The sequence below is a fragment of the Macadamia integrifolia genome, chromosome 6, assembly GCF_013358625.1.
Source record: "Macadamia integrifolia cultivar HAES 741 chromosome 6, SCU_Mint_v3, whole genome shotgun sequence".
In the NCBI taxonomy this organism is placed as follows: domain Eukaryota; kingdom Viridiplantae; phylum Streptophyta; class Magnoliopsida; order Proteales; family Proteaceae; genus Macadamia; species Macadamia integrifolia.
The window spans coordinates 25793587-25800960 of record NC_056562.1 but is presented as its reverse complement, the minus strand read 5'-3'; the positions used below and the strand labels follow the sequence as shown (position 1 = coordinate 25800960).

At 43.7% G+C, this 7374-nt stretch overlaps 1 protein-coding gene across 5 annotated transcripts in view; it reads left to right on the top strand.

Moving 5' to 3' along the window:
- LOC122082428 (trihelix transcription factor ASIL1-like) overlaps nucleotides 1–7374 on the top strand; it is an 80899-nt gene that overhangs the window by 11793 nt on the left and 61732 nt on the right. The window lies entirely within an intron of this gene.

Sequence of the window (7374 nt, the reverse complement as noted above, 5' to 3'; positions counted from 1 at the left end):
TAGTTGCTCTCTCTCTTCCTCTTTCTCTCTTTAGTTCTAGTTCTTCTCTATTTTTGCTTTAATCACTTTTGTAATAGTTTTTTTTATATCAATTAATGCAAGCACTTTTTTATTTTTATTCAGTTCTTTTTATGTTTATGATTTATGCAATTGAGTTGTAATTTTTTAAGTTATAGTTCTAGGCTTAGATCTAGGTGACAAGATCACGAGCCGTGGAGCAATTTTTTTTTCAAGTTCAAGCATTGATTCAAGTAAGTCGGCTCTTTCAGTAGTCTTCTCTCCCCCCTCTCATTCCCTCTTCTGACTACCATTTCTTTCTTAATTTAGGATTTTTATTCAGTCATTACATTATTGCTATCCCTTTCCCCCAAGGTTCATGGCTAGTGTATGTGTTGGCTTTGCCCCTCCTAGCCATAGAACCATCAATTTATTGCTTTTATTTTAATTGTCTCCCTTTCCCTAAAGCCAAGTAGAGTAACCCTTGTAAGAGTGACTCTCTGGTCAAGTAGGGAAGCTCATATTATTATGCATCCCTCGGGCTAAGTAGAGAAACCTACTTGTGAGTCTCTCTCTAGCTTTATTCCCTTTCTTTTACTTTATTTTTATTTCAGCATTTTTCCCTTTATTTATTTATTATTTTTTTTAATTGCATGGGTAGTTTACTTTTAGTTATTTATTTATTTAATTTTAATTGTGTGGCTTGCGTCTTTAAATTCTTAGATGACGAATGGTTAGGACGTTATTTTAGGACGGTAATTAGAATTAGATCACAATCATTAATCAGTTCACTTTCACATTATTAAAAGAAATAAAAAAATAAAGTGGCTGCTCTCCCTGTGTTCAACCCGTAGCTACACTGATCCGTACGCTTGCGGTTACATTTTAAATCTAGTGAGCTAGTGAGCTCATTCCACGTGTACACCCCCTTTTTAGATGATTTTGTAGGTCATGCATCTGAGGAGCGTGGGGTGGGTCCCACAGTCGAGTTCCCTGGAGAGGACTGGTGGACCCCTGAGGAGTTTGAGCACGGTGTAGACTGCGCATGTGAGAGCTGTGCTGCGGGACAACAGTTTTGAGGCCGTGTTGAGCTCCACTACCGAGCCGAGCTGTGTACTCTGATGACTTTGATAATTTCCTGTATTTACTTGATATTTGAACTTTATTCTTTTTGTGTATATATCATGCCTTCGGGCCCAAATGTATATAATTATGGTGTTATCATTTGGGTATCAAGTATATGGGAATTATTTATAGGTAAAATTTAATCTTCCGCTGATCTGATGAATTGATGTTAGTGTGTGTATGCTGTGGTGGAATACAGTATCTGATGATCCTGGCAGGTATGGGTTAACCGGTGTTAACCCGGTCACCGCTCCGGTTCAGTGTGAACGGGGTGTGACAAAGGGTGGTATCAGAGCGTGATGCTCTGCTCCACTCACAGCATACCATTAGAATCCCGTAGATTCTATAATAGGAAAATGGGGTTGGGCAAATATAAAAGCTTTAAAGATTAAAAGTCAAAGAAAGGAAGTATAAAAATGGAGTTATATTATAAGTTGCATTCATGGCATGCGTGAGTGTAGATAAAAGGTAATTAGGTTGGTACTATAACCTATAAAGTACTATTTCGACGAAATTTCGGCAGCATAACGGCGTAAAGTGGGATTTCCAAAAATTTTACACAAAACCTGATAAACAACAGATAATAATATAACCAAGGGCATAGATAGAAAAGTCACATCACCACAAAACCACACAGGTACTCCACATATGAAAACACCATAACAGTCCACTATCCAAAGATATTTCATTCCATAAATGAAATTCAAGTTACATCGCAATTACAAGGAATGAGAAGAAATAAATCTACAAGGTGTCTACCGTCAGCTGGATATCCACTCCCTTCACCAGGCTACTGATAGTGAATTCCCCGTACTGATACGACACCGCGAGGTTGCAATAAAACCGACGGACGAGCTGCTCGTAGCACGGTCGGTCCACCTGAAGAATAGTGTCCCAGCCCAATGCTGAGAACCTCTCCTGAAGTTGGGCCTTGTGGAAGTCCTCGACTACCACGGTCTTTTCCATCAACACTGGCCCCTTCAGGAAGTTAGGCCAGTTGGCTGCGGCCTCTGCACTAGTGAAGTGCTCCTCATCATAGTCTGAAGGGTCAGACTGAGCAGGTGCAGGTCTCCCTGTGCAATGAGCTGAAGTGCTGGTCTCCGCACTTTTCCGCTTAGAGGCGGTGGTCTTGCGTCGAACGCCAGAGGAAGATGGCCCTTTGCCGGTGCGAGAAGACATTCTGGCAATAAGGAAAGAAAGATGGGTTAGTACAGCAAGAAAAGACAGCAGCATTAAAGAAGGAAAGCCAAAATCCAATTTATGCAAAACAGGAATGGCAACGATCTAGGAATGATAGAAAACTTATGACATGAACATGGTAGATGACAACGCATGGAAAAGTGCCAAAACAGTAAAATGACAGCAAAGGAGAGAATGAGTATAAATAACATGGAAGGGTTCGGCTTCGATGCACCGACCCATTCATAGGGAAGTAAAAGTTTGAACCCTAGGGTCTAGAACGAAATGCCACCGTAGTGGGATGTCGAAATTTGCAAGAACATACCCCCAAATAGGTTATGGAATTAGAAGAATACAAGTATGGGATGAAAATTTAAGGAACCAAGACAAAAAGAGGGATTTCTATGGAACTACATGGGGATTTCAAGCATAATGGATGATTCAATGAAATCTAACTCATATCTAGCGTAAAACAAGCGAAATGCATTACAAAGGAGTCGTCAATTTGAGCAAAACAGTAAGGATTGAAGAAACCCCAAATTTGGGAACCTAGGGCATCAATTTGGGTTTTTCTCCAAATAAAGAGAGATAATTCCTATAAACTACAAATGAGCACAGTGGAATCATCACAAACACATGATAATACTTTTCCATGGTGGAAAATAGAGAAAGAAAGCTTAGAAAGTAAACCTATACAAGCATTTCACCCAAATTGAAATTCTGGAAAAAAAGAGAAGAAGAGGAACTTACTTGGATGAAGACGAGTTAACTCTTCACTAAAGCGCCGTGTGGATGAGTGGAATCGCGAGTAGGAGCGCCGAGTAAACTCCCAAAATCGTCCAAGAGGAAAAGGAAGAAAGAGAGGGGAGAGAGTGAGAGTGACAGACAAAACAGGGCCTTTTTGGCCCTGTTCGTGTTTTATCTCGGCCAAGACCGGCGGGTCCCTACCCGCCGGTGTTTGGGGTGTTGGGACCGGCGGGTCCTACCGTCGGTTCATCCCACCGGTTTGGACAGAAGGGAAAAATTTTAAAATTTTGAAAATTTTCCTTCTTTGTCTTTTCCCTTCTTTTCTCCTATTATGAATGCATTGGTTTTATGGTGGAGATTAATCCTATGATCAATATGCTACGGTCAAGTGGGACCATTAGCATGTATGTTGTGAACTTTGCCTGTATCTTGGAATTGAGCTATGATTAATTTACAGGCTATCATACACTACAACACCTCACCTAATGGCATATGGTTGTGTGCCTAAATCAGTCTATGGTGTTTAACCAATATGGTGTGTGATATGTTCCAGGTACAAGGATACGATGGTACGTACTAGATCCGGTAGTAATGCCCGAGGTACCTCGCGGGGTCCTCGTCGGGTCGGTCGACCATAAAATCCCAGAGGGGCCCGTTCTGTGGGGCATACCTCACCTCCGCTACCTGCAGAGACCCATGGTCAGGGTGGGGCACATGGGGACCCACCTATGACTGCACTCCCGGACCCTCCACCGGTCATTACACTGGGAGATGTTGCTACAATAATTCAGCAGTCCCAACAAGCTTTCCAGCAACAAATGCTTCAGCAACAGCAAGCATTTATGACTGCCATCCAGCAACAGTTGGATTTTTCTCAACCGGGTCAACCTCCCCGGGTACTCACCCCACGGGACCCACCTATAGGGTCGGGAACGGGACCACAAGTGGGTACACCTCCAATCCCACCATTCGGTATTCCTCAGCATGGGATGCCCCATCCGTACTCCTACTATCCTGCCTATGCTCCTAACTTCCCGGCGACGAGTAATACGTCAAGGGTAGTGGAGTCGTTCAAGAGGAACTTACCACCGGTATTCTCTAAGGTGGGAAGTGATCCTCTAGAACCGGATCAATGGATCCAAGAATTGGAGAAGATATTTGAGGTGCTTGAGTGCACGGATGCCCAGAAGCTCATTTGTGCTGGGTTACAACTCAAGAAAGAGGCAAATTCTTGGTGGCAAGCTTCCAAGCCTATATTGATGGCTGCTCATCCAGAACCTACTTGGGAGCAGTTTAAGGAATTATTCTTGGATAACCATTATCCACGCAGTTTCAGGAACCGAAAAGAGACTGAGTTCATGGCCTTAACTCAAGGAGGTAAGACTGTCCTTGAGTATCAGCAACAGTTCGAAAGTTTATTCCATTTTGCCCCAAGGCATATGCGAACAGCTGAAGAGAAGGCAGCAAGGTTCCTAAAGGGCCTAAAAGCGTCTATTGGGTCTGTGCTAGAAGTCTTGGATTTAACCGAATATGGCCAGATTGTACAGAAGGCCAAAACGATGGAAGATAAGCAAAAGGGTGAACAGTCCCTCACTCCTGGACTGTGGAAGAGATCAAATCCATTCCCAGATGTGGGAAATTCCTCCAAGGCATACCATGGATCATACAGTTCTGGGCCTATGTATAGGCAGCCCTATAGGCCATCTGGCTATCCTCCTAGGCCAGTCGGTGGTTCGGGTTCAACCTCTGTTCGCCCGAACACTAGTGTGGCTCCTACAGCTCCAAGGCCACCTCGACCTTCATCTGCATCGGGTCAAGTGCAGAGGGGCCCCGCTCCAGTTTCGATGTCTCAGATTCGTTGTTTCAATTGCCATTCCTATGGGCATTATGCGAAAGACTGTCGGTCCCGACCAGCCTTGCCCTCCAGTCAGCCCTCTGCTTACCGACCTCCCTTGCCTCGAGGCAATCAACCACAGGGAAGGATGTATGCCCTATCAGCCGAGGAAGCTGAGGCTAGTACAGAAGTTGTAGCAGGTACATTTTAAATTAAGAAGTTCATTATGATTAATGTTGATGACCTGCTGAAATTATATACATTGTTATATTAGGTATCCTACCCATATCGGGCATACCAGCCTATGTTTTATTTGATTCAGGAGCTACTCATTCATTCGCATCTAAGAGATTTGTAGGGAAACTTGGGATGTCACCCAGGATCCTAGACCAGGGGATGATTGTTAGTATGCCTACTGGTAAAATTGCACAGTTGAAGGAAGTGTATGGACCGTGCCCAGTGGAGATTAGTGGGAAGAACTTTGATGCACAACTTATTAAATTCAATATGCAGAATTTTGATGCTATATTGGGTATGGATTGGTTGTCGGCTCATCGAGCTAATGTGATCTGTGCGGAAAGACTGATTAAAGTAACAGATGACGAAGGGAAAGAGTGGGTGTACCGAGCAGATACCATGAAAAGGGTGAGGAAGGTTCTGGTCTCCGCTCTCCAAGCGGTAAAGTTACTAGAAAGTGGATGTTAGGGTTACATAGCCTCGGTACTCGATGTTGATGCAAGAGTTACACCTCTAGAAGAAGTAAAGGTGGTTAAAGAGTTTCCCGATGTTTTCCCAGATGATCTGATGCATTTACCACCTGACAGAGAGTTGGAGTTTGCCATAGACTTGATTCCTGGAGCAGCTCCAATATCAAAGGCTCCATATAGGATGGCACCAGCTGAATTGAAGGAGTTGCAGATGCAGTTAGAGGAACTATTGGAAAAGGGGTTTATTCGCCCAAGTGTTTCACCTTGGGGTGCCCCGGTGTTGTTCGTCAAGAAGAAGGATGGTAGTCTGCGTATGTGCATAGATTACCGGGAGTTGAATAAGCTGACCATTAAGAACCAGTATCCATTGCCACGCATTGACGATTTATTTGATCAGTTGCAGGGAGCCAGAGTATTTTCGAAGATAGACCTTCGGTCCGGCTATTTTCAGCTCAAGATAAAGAGTAGTGATATACCCAAAACAGCATTTAGGACTCGATACGGCCATTATGAGTTCCTAGTGTTGTCCTTCGGGTTAACCAATGCGCCGGCAGCATTTATGGATCTAATGAATCGAGTATTCCAGGATGTGCTCGACAAATGGGTAATTGTTTTTATTGACGATATCTTGATCTACTCCAAGACCGAAGAGGAGCACACTCAACACTTGAGAATGGTATTACAGAGGTTGAGAGATCAACAGTTGTTTGCCAAGTACAGCAAGTGTGAATTCTGGCTTGAACAAGTGGGGTTCCTGGGGCACGTAGTGTCTAAAGCCAGAATCGAAGTGGATCCTGCTAAGGTAAAAGCAGTAGTGGAATGGGAAAGTCCCAAGAATGTTACTGAAATTAGAAGCTTCCTGGGATTGGCTGGATACTACCGGCGTTTCATCGAGAATTTTGCTCGGATCAAATTGACTAAAAAGGGTGTGAAATTTGACTGGGCAGAAGAATGTGAGAAGAGCTTCCAGGAATTGAAAGAAAAGTTAGTGACTGCCCCTGTGCTGACTATTCCTGAAGGCACAGGTGGAATGACGGTCTATACCGATGCTTCCAAAGTTGGGTTGGGTTGTGTTCTCATGCAACGCGGGAAAGTAATAGCATATGCATCCCGACAACTAAAGGAGTATGAGAAGAATTACCCCACTCATGACTTGGAACTAGCGGCAGTCATTTTTTCCCTTAAGATCTGGCGACACTATTTGTATGGAGAAAAGTGTGAGATATACAGTGACCACAAGAGCCTGAAATACTTCTTCACCCAGAAGGATTTGAATATGAGACAGAGAAGATGGCTTGAACTCATGAAGGATTATGACTGCGATATTCAGTATCATCCCGGCAAGGCTAATGTAGTGGCAGATGCATTGAGTCGGAAGACACAGACTGTGTCGCTTTCATGCTTAGCAGTAAGCTCACCACTTGGGCAAGAGGCGATGCTAATGGAAGAGACCCTCTTGTATGAAGGGGCAACCCTAGAGCTTGAACCTCAACCAGAAAACCTTAAATGGTTGACGGTATCTTTATCGGCTCTACAGGTGCATCCGGCAATTAGGCAAGAGGTGATACTGAAGCAACCTTTGGATCCTGAATTGCAGCGAATCAGAGTTAAGGTTCAAGACCAAACAATGAACGACCCAGATTTTACTTTAGCCAGTGATGGGGCATTGATGTTTCGAGACAGATTGTGTGTACCCGATGATTTGGATATACAGGATAAAATCGTGAGAGAAGCACACAGCTCCGAGTACTCACTTCATCCAGGAAGTACCAAAATGTACAAAGA